This window comes from Xyrauchen texanus, chromosome 40 (genome assembly GCF_025860055.1).
Source record: "Xyrauchen texanus isolate HMW12.3.18 chromosome 40, RBS_HiC_50CHRs, whole genome shotgun sequence".
Classification (NCBI taxonomy): Eukaryota; Metazoa; Chordata; class Actinopteri; order Cypriniformes; family Catostomidae; genus Xyrauchen; species Xyrauchen texanus.
The window spans coordinates 22,281,292-22,298,387 of NC_068315.1; the positions used below are offsets into that span (position 1 = coordinate 22,281,292).

Below are 17,096 nucleotides of genomic sequence, written 5' to 3' on the forward strand. Positions count from 1 at the left end.
CGTATCATGTATAACATGATGTGAGACTATAACAGCGTATCATGATACACTGGATGTGAGACCCTCATAGGCTGTGCCTGATTTCCTCTTGGGATCTCTCTGTGGTCCTAACTGCCTTACAGAGAGCCCCCTTTGAGCCCCTGGAGCAGGCCAATCTCAGCACTTTATATATGAAGATGGCCCTCCTGGTGGCACTCACTTCTATCAAGAGGGTTTGGGACCTGCAGGCAGTCACTGTCACCAGCGAATTCCTGGAGTTTGGGCCGGCACACTCTCACGTGATCTTGAGACCCCGGTCCGTTTACGTGCACAATGTTCCCACCACTCCCTTTCAGGATCATGTGGTGAACCTGGAAGTGCTCGCTTTAGAGGTGGAAGACCCGGCCTTGTCGTTGCTGTGTCCAGTTCATGCCCTGCGCATCTATCTGGACCGCAAACAGAGCTTTAGATGCTCAGAGCATCTCTTTGTCGGTTTTGGAGGGCAGCAGAAGGGGAAAGCTGTCTCCAAACAGAGACTGGCCCATTGGATTTAGGATCATGTTGTGGGGGTGCTTTGCTGCAGGAGGGACTTGTGCACTTCACAACCTGGCATCATGAAGAAGGAAAATGACGTGGATATATTGAAGCAACATCTCAAGACATCATCCAGGAAGTTAAAGCTTGGTCGGAAATGAGTCTTCCAATTGATCCAATTGACGATGATCTCAGGCAAACCTCCAAAGTTGTGGCAAAATGGCACAATGAACAATTTCCGGCTTTAAATAAATAATTACATGTGTGGACATTTTCGTTGTAGGAATGTACATGCAGATTTCAAATATAACATCAGTGATTAAATGAGTAATGTTTACTTGCTGAAATTAGATGATTTCCTATTAAGTCAATAGGGATATTGGAATGTTTGGGCATAGTAATATGGCGGTGCAGTGGCTTCAGTGAGATGATGTCATGAGCAATCCAGTTCTATATATTTATATCAGTGGTTCCACCCCAAACTCACACCACTGGTTGAGCTAAATGTTGAAATGTTGAACCACTCAAAAAACAGAGCTGTGTTTTGGTAGTTTGGTAGGTGGTTTGGTACTCTCTGGGGATGACAACCTACGAATATCCTATTCATAGTTGGTTTAGTTGCATTTCCAATCTAAAGGGACTTTCTAGTCAAATCACTTAATTCAACCTCACAGTTTCAAATACAATTGTTGCAAATTTAAACTAGGTAAAATTGTCTGATATTTAAATCTCAGCTAAGTGGTTTCTGTGGTAGTAATGTTACTGCATGGTAAATTACCCTGACTGACATGGGTTATTTTTGTACATGTCCATGCATGTTGCAGCCTATATGGCATGCTTTCAAGGACTCATATATTTACTATGTGCTCCTGATTAGAGAAATGCTGTCACTGATGAGTCTGCTGTGCTTTTCTTGGCATTTTGGTCACATCATTGTGGGTTTGTTTTATCAGCTAAAAATTGTGCTAGAAGTGCACTTAAGAAGGCTAAGCTTGTAAATATTAATTAGTTCATGCTGATGTTGCTTAATCTTCATAGAGCTTTTGGTCATGCAAACAAATTAATATTAACAAGCCAAGCATTAGCCCATGGACCTGTTGGGCTTAAGGTGATCACAGCTGTAAAAACTTCCCATGATATTCAGTAGAGAAGGAAACATCCAGTAGCATTACCTTGACCTGAGAGTATCAAGGCATTTTTGGGAGGTACTTGTCAAATAAAATGGTTAGATTGGACTTTTCTGATTGGACTTCTCTCCTGTCAATCCAACTTGAGAAATCGGCAGGGTTGATGTTCTAAATGGCTGTGTGGAGACAAACCAGGAAAAAAAAAATCATACTGAACTATTGTTTCACATAATTCTACAGATTCAATTTATAGTTGTAGTTTGGATCTGTTTTTCTTATAATGTTTTCCTTAGAATCTCTTATTTATTAGCTCAGTTAGGATCCTGATTCTTGTGGATTGGATCTTGTTTCTTAGAATCTTTTATTATCAACAAATTGTATTAGTTCAGTTTGGATCATGATTCTTGTGGATTGAATCTTGTTTCTTAGAATCTTTTATTATTATCTAATTTTATTAGTTCAGTTTGGATCCTGATTCTTGCAGTTTAGATCTTGATATGTAGAATGTTTTGGCTCTGTTGTGTGCTGTTAGGAAGGCAACAGAGGAGACAGTTTAAGAGAAGAGGAGGGCAAACACTGACCAGCTTTGGAGACAGTTGCCTTTGTGGCAGTGCGTAGGTGGCTAATCTCAAACACCAGCCTCATGGTCGGGTTCAGAGGAATTCTCTACAGTGTCACGCATACACACACACAGCTGTCATCTCCACAAAATGAAAGCACAAAGCCCATCACTATAGGTCAATTAAAAGTGATGTCCGTTTTTATGCATTTTGGCAGTATGCTGCTGAACGAGTTTTGTAAAGATATTTGAATGCTATTTTGTAAATCCCGATATTGAACTGGAGTTCTGGCTGTTCTGGCTTTACCTTGTTTTCATCCATTACTGTGTTCAGAGACTCAATCCACATCGGAACAATATCGCCGTCCAGGAAAATCCACTTGGGTCCACTGTGACTGATGCTGGCCAGCTTACGCATGATATTAGAAAACAGCCCTGGGGGGAGAAACTAGACATGTGTTGAATCTCACATTCGCCTGCATGTCACGCCACAAACCAATGTGATGGAACTGCTGCGCCTTTCAAAAGGCAAAAGAGCAAAACAACAGCAGCCGTCACAATATTTCCATGCGTGCATGGCTAGATTTATAATGCCGAACAGCTTGTCATTGGTGACTGCATTGTGGTTAAGATTGGCCCATACAGACCAATGCTTCATGTTCTGATATGTCTTATGGAGAGATTTGAGGACTTGGGATTTTTCTGGTGCCGGCGTTGCCCACAATGAACACAGAGTGACGAACGGCCAACAGCTCCTCCAGCTGAACCACCTGAAAGAACCGTGAAGAACAGAGCTTTTATATAAAGAAAAGGCCATAAAGTTGCTTTGCTCAATGTTTTGTTGTCTTTCTTTTTTCTATATAACAGTACACAGGAGAAACAAACTAGCTTGGCTGGCTAAAATCAGCTTTTCTCTGATCCTGAAAATGTATCTAGTGGTGTTTAACACCAGTGTGATTTCCCCTTCATGCCAGATATTTCAAAGCAAAAAAAAAAAAAAAATGTTTTCCTTGTCCTGTTCAATGGAAAAAGTAGCAGCATCTAAACTTGCTGCACCAAGAAGTGAAAGTTCAGCTTATTTTTAAATTAACTTTCATTTTCACTGGAGTTAAGGCATAAAGCAAATATCTCAAAACTTGTCTTCATACCCACAAGTTTTTAAAAGTTGTTGATGGACTGGACAGCAACTAATTGTCGTTTCTTTGTTTTGTTTTTTTGTGTTAGGAAGTAAACACATTCACATAAATCAGTTATTTCGAACTGTTCAAACGAAAGAAATTGGTTCAATGAATCGACAACACAAGTTTTGAATTCGCAGAAGTCAGCTCTCTTTTTGAATGAGCAGTATTCAGTATTTGTGAGCCGATTTTGGACGAGAGACAGCCAGTGCTGAAATCTTCCTCAATTTTCGACAAACTGTTAGCGAATGGCTGTTTGAATAGTTTAATATCTCTTAACAAGAGCTTAAAAAGGAATGCATCGGAAAAGGGAGATAGGGGAAGGGAGTAAATGAGAACACAACAACACAAGGTAAGTGTGGCATGTGTGTGGTAGCCTGGGCTTTGCCCTGGGCTGGTTCTACGCTTGTTGACACATACACATCTATTGAAGGAGGAGGAGAAAAGGGAAAAAAAGAAGAAAAGAAAGACAGAAAACCACATGGGCATGTGTGGAATGTCCGGGGGGATGGGGGTGTGGACATTGGCCCCTGTGCCCCACGGCATCACTCCCTAATGGTCCGTTGTGGCGTGGCCATGGAGGGATCAGAGGCAGCCTTATAATTATTTTATTTTATTATTATTACAACTAATATTATTGTTGTTTACCCTCTTATTTATCCCCAACCCCCCATTCTTAATGGATTGAGTTTATTGTTATTGTCATTATTAATGTCATTATTATTTGTTGTTTTTACTATTGTTATATCTATTATACATTTGTTCTTTTCTTTAAATGCTTCCACCCCAACACCCAGATACACACACAGACAAATATATATATATATATATATATATATATATATATATATATATATATATATATACATGAATGTATATTTATTTGCCTTGATTATTTTGTATTTGTTACATATATATATAATAAATAAATAAAAAATAAATAGTTTAATATCCCAGCAATATACCTTATTCACAGTAGTGTTATCTTTGATTTTTGATTAAAATGACAACTAGGCTGTGAGGGACAGATGTACAGTCTCTTCAATGGACTGTACGGCAGTTTAAAATGTTTTTGGATCGTTCTGCCGACAAAAAACATCTTTCCAAGAACATTCAGTAGACAAAAAAACTCCAGTCAGCATAATTTGTGGAAAATCATATGGGATCTAGGAGCGTTTTTATATCGTCCGTGCAAATAAAGAGATGGTAAGTCTATCCCTCACAAACACGTTTATGAATCAAAGATGTTGCTACTGTCAATACGGTCTATACAGTTTTCATTTAAGTTTGAAACTTCTCTATTTACCTTTGGGTTAACAAAACATTTGGCATTTATGTAGGACTGAAACCTTCATCTGTTTTTTTATTATTATTTAATATTGCTTAATGGCAAAAACAGTACCCACAATAAAAAGGCCTATATACCACTCATAAATGTTTTTTTAAGACATAAGTAAGAACAGTAAAAAGCTAAAGAATTGTGGGAATTTTTTTTAATTTGAATGTGAGCAGTAAAATTCAGTTAGTACAAGGAATATTTCAGGTTCAGTACAAGTTAAGCTCAATTGAGACATTTCTGGCATAATGTTGACAAACAAAACAAATTATAATTTCAACTTGTCTCTCCTTATCTGGGTTATTTTAAGGCACGTAGATTGAAAGTGAAAGGGGCCTATCCGTGAACGAGACAATATGCATTAATGAGCAATTTTACCACACTAAAATCATGATAAAAATTTCTGTGTACAATCATGCCACAAAACAACATTAAAACAATGATTTAAAAAACATTAGAGCTCAAACAATACACACACATACAATTTTAACAGAATAATTAATGCTAGTGCTTTAATTAAATTACAAGCATCACATTTCTGCCTTTAAACCCTCGAAAGATTTACCTCATTCACTTCCATTGAGTACCTCAATGTAACATTTTTTATTCAGTCAGATAAATATTATATTTTTATTTATTTGTGTCAATTTACATTATGCCAAAAATTATGTTCATTGAGCTTAACTTGCATTAAATAATGCAAAAAACATCGCTCTTGCTGGAGCCCCACACCCAAATTTAATGGACCTGGACTTGTCATGGACTCTGATGCATTTTTACTCAGACTTTACTCTCTCACCCGCACGCCCACGCTGCACACTAGCAGGTAAAAGTTTGGAATAATGTAGAGATTTTGCTCTTATGGAAAGAATTTGGTACTTTTACTCACCAAAGTGGCATTCAACTTATCACAATGTATAGTATAGTCAGGACATTAATAATGTGAAAAAGTTAAATTACAATTTGAAAAAAAAAAAAATTCTGAACTTCTTAAACTAGTTCAAAATCCTCCACATGCAGCAATGACAGCTTTGCAGATCCTTGGCATTCTAGCTGTCAGTTTGTCCAGATACTCAGGTGATATTTCACCCCACACTTCCTGTAGCACTTGCCATAGATGTGACTGTCTTGTCAGACACTTCTCACACACCTTACAGTCTAGCTGATCCCACAAAAGCTCAATGGGGTTAAGATCCATAACACTCTTTTCCAATTATCTGTTGTCCAGTGTCTGTGTTTCTTTGCTCACTCTAACTTTTTGATTTTCTGTTTCAAAAGTGGCTTTTTCTTTGCAATTCTTCTCATAAGTCCTGCACCCCTGAGTCTTCTCTTTACTGTTGAACATGAAACTGGTGTTGAGCTTGTAGAATTAAATGAAGCTGTCAGCTGAGATGACTTTCTAGAGAAAGCTGTTTCTTTTTTTTCAATTTTTGGCCTAATATTGACCTTAAGCCATGCCAGTTTATTGCATACTGTGGTAACTCAAAAACAACGCAAAGACAATGTTAAGCTTCATTTCACAAACCAAATAGCTTTCATCTGTGTTTGATATAATGGCAAGTGATTTTCTAGAACCAAATTAACAATTTAGCATGATTACTCAAGGATAAGGTGTTGGATTGATGGCTGCTGGAAATGGGGCCTGTCTAGATTTGATAAAAAATGACTTTTTTCAAATAGTGATGGTGCTGTTTTTTAAATCAGTAATGTCCTGACTATACTTTGTGATCAGTTGAATGCTACTTAGGTGAATTAAACTACCAATTTCCTTCCGAAACAGCAAAATCTGTACATTATTCCAAACATTTGGAGGCCAATGTATGTGTGTGTGGGATAGAGATCACCTGACGTGCTCTACTGCTCTCATCCAGCAATATCAATAATGTAATTACACTTTAAAAGGTATGTTCCCCAACTCTACAAATTATTAAATTGAACACATTTTATCAGACTTATGCTTACTACGCAAAGTCTTTTGTAACAGAAAATGTTGACTATATCGAGACAAAATCACATTTACTACGTATCAGGAACATTTAAACTAATATGATGGATAAAATAGACCATGATGGAAATTGTACATCTCAGTATAGATGTATCTCTATAGTATATATAGCATCTCTATAGCGCAACTTCTGTGCGTTACCTGTAAAGCTTGCACTTGAATTTCAATGCAAAGAAGTCAGAAAATGCAATGAAGAACACACGTGAGGGGAGAAGTTTCTATTCACCTATTATCCATAATAAATAGAAAGTGAAAAGAAAGAAAGGTCAACCCAAGGTGAGTTTGATCTTGACTTTATGGAATTAAGCTACACCTGAACACAGCAGGATGACTGAAAAGTGTGAAGTGTAGTACTGTAGTATATAAATATTTTTTTTACTAAATCTTTTCTGTTTTCATTTCCTGTTTTTGTATTTAATTTTATGGGAATTATTAAATGTTTAATACTATCATTTATTAATTGTATTAAACACATTAAATGTATTTAATTAATTATATTAAATTTATTTCACCCATCATTTTAGATAAAACTAAACTAAACATAATGGACAAATTGAAATTGAAAATAGAAATAAAAACTAAATACAAATTTGAAATAAGAATAACTCTGGTTGTAATGACTAATGCAGCTTTCACTTTCTTTGGTGTATGTTTCAGTTGAGGGAAAAGCAACAAATAATTTAAATGCCAACAGACAGATAAGAAGTGTGTTAAAGGACAGTTTTGCCTTCATACACCTAAAGCATATGCTTTCATTCTGAAACCACTTTGAAATTTGTTCAGCGGGATACTAATCATTTGTTTTTTGTATTTATATTGACAAATTGATTTTCTTAGTTATGAAGGTTAAAATAAGCTTAAAATATTGATGTTGAGTTTACGGTTACAATTATAATTCAGATTCATGAACAGATTCATTCGGACACGACTCAGACTGTTATGGACTCGGTCTTGAGCTCGACTTGGCCCCTTTTGACTCGAACTCCACTTGATTGTTGAAGACTCGGACTTGGTGGGCCTGGGTAGCTCAGCGAGTATTAACACTGACTACCGCACCTCAAATCTAGGGCATGCTGAGTGACTCCAGCCAGGTCTCCTTAGCAAACAAATTGGACCGGTTGCAAGGGAGGGTAGAGTCACTTGGGGTAACCTCCTCATGGTTGCTATAATGTGGTTCTTGCTTTTGGTGGAGCACGTGGTGAGTTGTGCATGGATGCCTTAACAAGCCAAATGATGAGATGCAAGGATAAATAGTCTCAGACGCAGAGACAACTGAGATTTGTCATCTACCACCCGGATTGAGGCAAGTCACTATGCCAACACAAGGATTTAGAGCGCATTGGGATTTGAGCATTCCAAATTGGGGAGAAAAAAAAAATTAAAAAAAAAGACTCGGAATGCACTCGAACCCAACACTACTCTTCACCAAATTGTGAACAAGTACAATTTGGATTTGCAATTATGCTCTTATATTCATGGACATATTGTATGTATCACACTGGCTTGTACTTCATATCTTGCATACATTGAAATGCAAGTAAAAAGATTATACTTTTTCTACCAGCTTGCAGTAAATTGCTCAACTTGCTCAGTGAGTGTTGGCTCACAATTAGATAATTTCTGAAGCACTATGAGAACGCTAAACATTTAAACAGAGTTGCTTCCCTCTGAGTGTGAAAAGGAGAAAAAGAGAGAGTTTCCCTCTTGGAACTGATGGTATGTTCAATCAATGGCATTGATGGCACTCCCTGTTGGGCTCTTTAGAGCTGCTTTGGCATCTCAAAGAGTCTGTTGATTGCTGCTTTTTCTGATGTCTATCAGAAGCTACAGCTAATGGCAGACTAGCACTTAGGCACGCACCTCTCCTTGTCTCCACCACGCCTGCCCTCCAACAAATCAAAGACTAGATGTGACTCGCCATTCGGCCAGTCAGACAGTAAGCATACCATCGACCTGGCTGTCTGGAGTCAGATGTGTGTCTCCTCTCATGCTGTGGCGAGGGTTAAATACCAATTGATGGAGGCTGTTATGTTGTTTCTGTGACTCTTTGACCTGTCAGAGATTGCACTTATTTCCCCTGGCTCTGGTGAACAGAAAGGCTGATATCAAGGCTTAGGCCTAATGCTGAAAATTAGAGCCCCACTCTGGCACCTGAGGCACCATTACACTGTAATTCCTGCTATCTTAGATTTGTCCAATAGATCCACTTTCAGACTGCTTTGACACTAATGTCTATTTGCTTGTAACACAACAGCGGGTTTATGGCTCTAAAAGGAAGATAATGTGCAGCGGAAGAAGAGACGAAGAAAAAATGTGATTGCAGCATCAATCAGGGCCGTAGTGGTTGAGTTGATGACTTCTTTGAGTCCTGATGAACCTCAGATATGCTCTCGACTTCCTTTTTTATCATGGATTGATATGATCAGTATGAAGCAAAAAAAGCTAAATAAATAAGTGTAAATATGACTACATAAACATATGCTAGCTGAAATAAAAATGTCAGACAAAGGATTTTGAAGGTGTAGAATGTGTTGGGTAGACATGGATGAACATTACCAAGGGTTCAGTGTTTGGCTGGTTAGCACAGACCACTTAGTTCCTGCTGGTAGATTGAAAAACTTCACATTTCTGTGGCAATTTCTTAATGAACGGCCATTCAAATGTAAGTGTTTATTTTAACGACTTGCATGACAATTTGCAAGTGACATTTATATAACAAATATTTAATGATATAGATTTAATTTTATATACATTTTAGGAAGGGCTTCTAAAAGAGTGAAACTGACTTTTATTTTTCTCTAGTTTTGATTCAGACTGATCCCTTGATGAATCATTTAGACCAGTTTGTGAAACAGTTCGACCAATTTATTATAAAAAAAGTAACTGAAAAGAATAACTTCCTCACAAATCAGACATCACTATGGCTTGTGGACAAATTTGACTTTACACATGCTCTACGCAAGACCAATATCTAGCCATTTAAATATTTTAGAGCAGTGCATTACTAGAAAGTATAGATTTACTATAGATATGACTTTTAAGATTGTATTAATTTCTATGACTTTACAAGGCCTGAAAAACACAATTTTTCTTTAGCACAACGCTGTCCTCTGCCTGCAGTTTGAGGTCCAACACAGACTGCTTGACAAATTTCTCAAACTCCATGTCCTTTTTGTGTGGCATGTCTAGAGCCGGGAGGAGGTCCCCGATGAGGCCCATAAAGACAGGCATGTCATCATCGGTCATGATCTTGGGGACATTGAAGTCTCTCAGGGCTCTCATCAGCACCTGGTGCTCTGGTCTGCCCGGGTCCCCTCTCTTCAGAGAACCAGCCACCACGATTACTGATTTAATTGCCTGCAGTCCCCAGTCATAGTGATCCTGAGAAAGCAATTCAGAAGAAAAACAGGCACAAAAAGAAACAAAAAGAGTAAGACAAACAGTGAGACAAATAAACTTGAACTATTGCCGGTGCAATGCTATTACACTATTTAATAATAATTGATACAGCCAGACTATTATCTTTTTTCAGTTCATCCACATATTTCACAGTCTTTATCAGATGTACCTAAAAAATATATTTATTCATAGAGGAACGGATATAAGAAGTGTGATTGACAGCATTTTTATTAGAAAACAACTGGATGTCTCATAAAACCGTAATCAAATAAAGTCCCCATGACAGATAAACGGGATTTGAAGTCTTTACATGAAACACAGCTCTGTAAAATGCTATACAAAAGTAAACAATAACAACTTAAAAGTTAAGTGTGTCATTTTTGTGGCAGTTGCATCAACAAACAGAAATTCTAAATTAATTACTATTTTTAAATAGATTACCCGACCAATCAACCATCTGCCATTAGTTGGACCAATGTTACTATGTCAGGCTGGAGGTAACATAATCTCACCATGTTAGTCTTCATGTTCTTTTAAGTTTTTAATGTCATTTGACTGATTATTGAATTCTACACAGCCTAAAGTGTGTTAAACCTGTTTAGAAAGCAATTCCTTGCAGAGCTGATAGAGAGTGGTGAACTTCCTGGCCAAAAGACAAGCCTTAATGAAGCCCATGATCTCAAAGATGAGCTCAAATTCCGGCATTACCATTGCACATGGCCTACGGTTGTCAAAGGAAAGAAAATTCTAGAGTAAAATGTTTAAAAAGCCTGGCATTTCACATACGGTGAGTATCATGTGTAGACTAATATGTTTTACATTATAGCCACACAAAAAAAAATAAAAATAAATAAAAAATAGATGGACAAAAGAAATTTAATGGGAAAACTTTATAGTTTCATATGTAAACAAAAATATTTAAAATTGTATGTTTTAAACTTCAAAATCTCTGTAATAAATAGGCACAGATGGCACCCTATCTCCTTATGAATAGGATGCATATTCAGACATCTAAAAACAGCAAAATTCCCCTTTAAGACCAAACCACCTAATGGAATGCAAATCCTAAGTGTACCTAAAGAGAGCCTGAGGTTTTACGGTAGCTTAGTCCTGCCAGTGTAGCCGGGGTTCATAGTGATAAAGATGCCCACTGAAGGAATCAGGATTACATCCTCGCACATGAGTTTAAACCTCTTCTTCTTGTCTCGAATAGCATCTTGAATACTTTTCACCTGACGGATGGTATATTCTCAATATAAATTTAAATGGCACATAAAACTTGCAACAATATTTGAAATTGGTGCTCTAAACAGCCAATAAGAAAGTGAGAATAAAACAGAAGCACCATAGAATGCAACAGTATTGATCTGGAATTAATCACATTACTTTTCTTAGGGATTATGACTTTTTTTTTTTAAAACAGACCTACAATGAACCCCGAGAGTCTAAAGTGATGATGTATACTTCTGCATAGGTCTCAAGTCAGTGTAATTTCAACCTTTTAAAAAAGTAAATAAATAATGTGCAATGGCCAAATTAAAGGTAAACAACTACACTACCCATAATCCTGAAAGGTGCTTCACCAATCAGAGTGTAGTCGCTGTTAACATGGAAAAGATATAATGGAAAAGTGCTCATCAGTGATTGACTACACCTAAAAGCATTAGAAAATATGTAATTGAGTCAGTCTCCCAACAGTCTCAAACTACTTTTATATCTGTATATATTTTCATTAAATGTAAATATATTGTTTTATACTGATAAAATTACTGTTTTATATTGTAATTTTTTTATTTGATAACATAATTTGCAATGTTTCAAATGTTTAGATGAGTACATACTTCATGAAAGAATTTAAGTACACAGTATTGTTATTTTGTTCCTAATTTGAATATCATGTACGTTTGTGCTTGTTTATAATGCCTAGAAATAAATATTGAAGGTTTTTCTTAAATCCCTTAGAGAGAGAAAGTTTTAAATTATCCAAAAGTGGGAACTCTATAACTCAACTATTTGATAGTGTATGTATGGTTAGGTATAACACACTGTACAAGAGACATGTCTTCCTATAAAAACTTTTAAATGGCCAACTCACACAAAGCTATAAGGATCCAGATGACTTGTAATATATTGCATAAGTCATATGGATTATTTTATGGTGCTTTTTCTTTTTTTTTTTCTTTTTTTTTTTTGTCATTTTGGAGCTTGACAGCCCAGATCAAGATTTTCAAATTTTTACTAGAAATGTACAGTATACAGTACATCTGGAAAGTATTCACAGCACTTCACTTTTTACACGTTTTGTTATGTTACAGCCTTATTTCAAAATGGATTAAATTCATTATTTTCCTCAAAATTCTTCAAACAATACCCCATAATGAAAATGTGAAAGAAGTTTGTTTGAAATCTTTGCAAATGTATTAAAAATAAAAAACTAAACATTTCTGCAGCACTGAAGGTCCCAATGAGCACAGTGGCCTCCATCATCCGTATATGAAAGAAGTTTGTAACCACCAGGACTCCAGAATTTCCTAGAGATGGCCGCCCGGCCAAACTGAGCGATCGGGGGAGAAGGGGCTTAGTCAGGGAGGTGATCAAGAACCCGATGGTCACTCTGACAGAGATCCAGCATATCTCTGTGGAGAGAGGAGAACCTTCCAGAAGAACAACCATCTCTGCAGCACTCCACCAATTAGGCCTGTATGGAAGAGTGGCCAGACGGAAGCCACTCCTCAGTAAAAAGCACATGACAGCCAGCCTGGAGTTTGACAAAATGCACCTGAAGGACTCTCAGACCATGAGAAACAAAATTCTCTGGTTGACATTGAACTCTTTGGCCTGAATGGCAAGTGTCATGTCTGGAGGAAACCAGGCACCCCTCATCACTTGGCAAATACCATCCCTACAGTGAAGCATGGTGGTGGCAGCATCATGCTGTTTGATGTTTTTCAGCAGCAGGAGACTAGTCAGGATCGAGGGAAAGATGAAAGCAGCAATGTACAGAGACATCCTTGATGAAAACCTGCTACAGAGCGTTCTGGACTTCTGACTGGGGCGAAGGTTCATCTTCCAACAGGACAATGACCCTAAGCACACAGCCAAGATAACAAAGGAGTGGCTACAGGACAACTCTGAATGTCCTTGAGTGGCCCAGCCAGAGCCCAGATTTGAACCTGATTGAACATCTGAAAATGGCTGTGCGCTGACACTCCCCATCCAACCTGATGGAGCTTGAGAGGTCCTGCAAAGAAGAATGGGAGAAACTGCCCAAAAATAGGTGTGCCAAGCTTGTAGCATCATACACAAAAAGACTTGAGGCTGTGATTGGTGCCAAAGGTGCTTCAACAAAGTATTGAGCAAAGGCTGTGATTACTTAAGTACATGTGGTTTATTTAAGTTTTTATTTTTAATACATTTGCAAAGATTTCAAACAAGCACACATCAAGTGCTATGAATACTTTCCGGATGCACTGTATTCAGAAATTAAGCACTGCGAAGCACAAAACACTCAGGCATGGTTGTGTTTTAAATGGAGCATTTTATACAGTCACAATCAAAATTAGTTCTAATTAGATTCCAACACCACATATTATCTACCAAGGTTTGGACATCAGTGCACAATCTGATATAGCTCAGACCTGTATCAGATAAACAGTCATATATAAGTATGAGTCACATATTGCTGAGAGCTGATGGAATAAGATATAAGGCTTTACTTTGCCATGGCCGTGTACAAATTCAAAATCCCAGAATATGCACTGCCTTTATAAATTTTACATATTGTTCTATAGCTGCAGTGGAATGGAACATATGGGGTGAGATTTGCTTTAGAGAAACTGTGTCTCCTTGCTGGTAATATCTGAAAATATAATGAAAACGTCTCGGGTTACATGTGTAACCCTTGTTCCCTGAAAAATGCGGAACGAGATGTTGCGCTGCTAAGCGCTACGGGGAACAGCTTTAGCTGTGAGCCAAGCTGAATAAATGTGTGGAACACGTCAATGAACATTGACCGGAATTTATAGCCTCGGCTGATGTAATCATTAGATGCACCTGAGGCCAGGCTATAAATGGATACGTCACCAGGTGTCGTCAGATACTTCTTTTGAAGAGCAGTCCTTGGACGCCCCCGGTGCGGCAAAGCAGCGCAACATCTCGTTCCACCTTTTTCAGGGAACAAGGGTTACACATGTATCCCGAGACGTTCCCTTTACAAAAGGCTTCACTACGATGTTACGCTGCTAAGCGCTCACGAGGAACGCAATACCCACGCCGCCGCGCTTGGGGCTGTCCGGACCCCTACGGTTGTGCAGTGTACTCACAAAAACGCGAGAGGTCTCAGACATGAGCTTCAGATGTCGACTCAAGGGCATAAGAGCCCGGAGTAGCATAAACATCTAAACCATTCAATTTTGATAAATGTGTGCGGAGAGGACCAGCCTGCCGCATCACAAACTTGTTCAGGCATGAGCTGAGATGTCGACTCAAGGGCATAAGAGCCCGGAGTAGCAAAGCATCTAACCCATAAAGTTCGATGAATGTGTGCGAAGAGAACCCTATCGCAACACAAACTTGTCATAAAAACTGATGAATGTGAGCGGAGAGGACCAGCCTGCCGCATCACAAACTTGTCCAGACATGAGCTTGAGATGTCGACTCAAGGGCATAAGAGCCCGGAGTGGCAAAACATCCAAACTAAAAAGGTGCAATGAATGTGTGCGGAGGGGACAACCTGCCGCATCACAAACTTGTTTAGGGATGGGCTGAGATGTCGACTCAAGGACATAAGAGTCCGGAGTAGCAAAGCATCTAACCCATAAAGTTCGATGAATGTGTGCGAAGAGAACCCTATCGCAACACAAACTTGTCATAAAAACTGATGAATGTGAGCGGAGAGGACCAGCCTGCCGCATCACAAACTTGTCCAGACATGAGCTTGAGATGTCGACTCAAGGGCATAAGAGCCCGGAGTGGCAAAACATCCAAACTATAAAAATCCAATGAATGTGTGCGGAGAGTACAACCTGCCGCATCACAAACTTGCTGCAGAGGGAGACCTCTAGCCAAGGTTTTAGAGGAGGAGAGCCCTCTGGTAGAGTGCGCCCTGAAACCTACTGGCGAAGCTTGACCGCGCGCCTCGTGAGGCCCGGGCAATAATGAGGATGCCTCTTTGAGGGCACCCGCCCACCAAGCCGTGGCAAACCGCAGTGGCCACATAGAACCTGGCAGTGGCGAGGCAAGTGCCCGCTGACAGTTCTTTCTACAGAAAATCCAGAACTGAAACAAACTGGCAGTTAGCTGGTTCTGTAATAAGAACTTTAGTAGAAGGAAACGCATGCAGGTGCATTTGCGTTACTACGTTCAGCCCCTCCCAAGGGGAGGGGAGGGGGACTGGGCGACTCGGGGAGAAGTAGAGGAGACATTGCGCTATCAACAGAGGCGAAGAGGTCCTCTTCTGCCCTGTAAAATCTACCCAGATCAGTTCCAAGTGGAGGGAGCCCTAGCACTTGAAATGGTCTCGATAATCTCAAGAGAAAACCCTGTGAACCTCATTTGGTACCCTTAGGGGCCAGACATGAAAGGTTTCACAATTCGGGCCGGGGATGAAATATCGTCCCCTGTGCCTGAGACAGAAGGTCCCTCCTGTCCGGAATCGCCCAAGGCGAGCCGTCGAGGAGAGATATAATTTCTGAGAACCAAATCCTGTTTGGCCAGTGAGGCGCTATCAGTAAGAGGCAAGACCCTTGCTGGCGAACTCTGGCTAAGACTCCCGGGAGCAGAGAAACCGGGGGAAAAGCATACCGACACATTCTGGGCCATGTGTGCGCCATCGCGTTCAGACCCAGGGGGGATGGGTGACTCAGAGAGAAGTAGAGGGGACATTGCGCAGTCTCTTGAGAGGCGAAGAGGTCCACTTCTGCTCTGTAAAATCTCTCCCAAATTTGTTGTACTACCTCGGGGTGGAGTTTCCACTCGCCCCTCGGTATGTTCTGTCTGGACAGCAAATCTGCTCCCACATTTAGGCGTCCAGGGATGTAAATTGCCCTGAGTGACAGGAGCTTGCCCTGGGCCCAAAGGAGAATCCGACGTGTCAGAAATACAGCTGACAAGAACGTGGGTCTCCTTGATGATTTATGTAAGAGGCTACCGCTGTATTGTCCACCCGCACCAAGGCATGGCAGCCTCAGGAGGAGGTATTTCAGGGCCAGAAATACAGCCATCAACCCGAGACAGTGACTGTGACAACCGAGCTGACGACCCTCCTATCCCCTTAAGCTGGACGACCACTTAAGGCCGCTACCCCACCCGTCAGGGAGGCGTCTGTCGTTAGCAGTCTGCGACAACAAGACGCACCTAGAGTGGGACCCAAGGCAGAAAACCGGGGTCTGAACCACATAGAAAGGGAACAAAGCCTGAGGCGCGTAACCCTATTTAGCCCAGGGGTTTTGGCCCTTGGAAGAAATCCCCTGGCTTTTGGCCACAACAAAAACGGTCTCATGAGCAGAAGGCCAGAGGGATCACCGTGGACGCGTTCGCCCTGAGACCTGGAAATCGTTGATACTGATAACAGTGCAACCTAGCCTGACTTTGCTCAGGGTGATCTGAATGGACTCAATCCTAGCGGGAGACAGTTGTGCCTGCATAGTGATTGAACTCCATACGATGCCCCGATAGACAGTGTTCTGAGTGGGAGAGAGGACGCTTTTCTTGGCGTTGAGCCTCAACCCCAGAGAAACAGATGAGCTAAGACGATGTCCCTGTGCTGAACTGCCAGTTCCTGGAACTGCGCTAGGATCAGCCAGTCGTCTACGTAATTCAGAATGCAGATGCCCCGGAGTCGCAAGGAGCCAGCGCTACATCATGCATTGTGAATGTGCGGGTAAAAAGGGCTAGGCCGAGTGAAAGAACCTGACCCTGGAAGACTTCGCCCCTGGAAGCGAACCTCAGGAATGTTCCATGTTGTGGCAGAACTTCTAAA

At 40.0% G+C, this 17,096-nt stretch overlaps 1 pseudogene; it reads right to left on the reverse strand.

Moving 5' to 3' along the window:
- LOC127633193 (dynein axonemal heavy chain 9-like) overlaps positions 1-17,096 on the reverse strand; it is a 184,909-nt pseudogene that overhangs the window by 137,303 nt on the left and 30,510 nt on the right.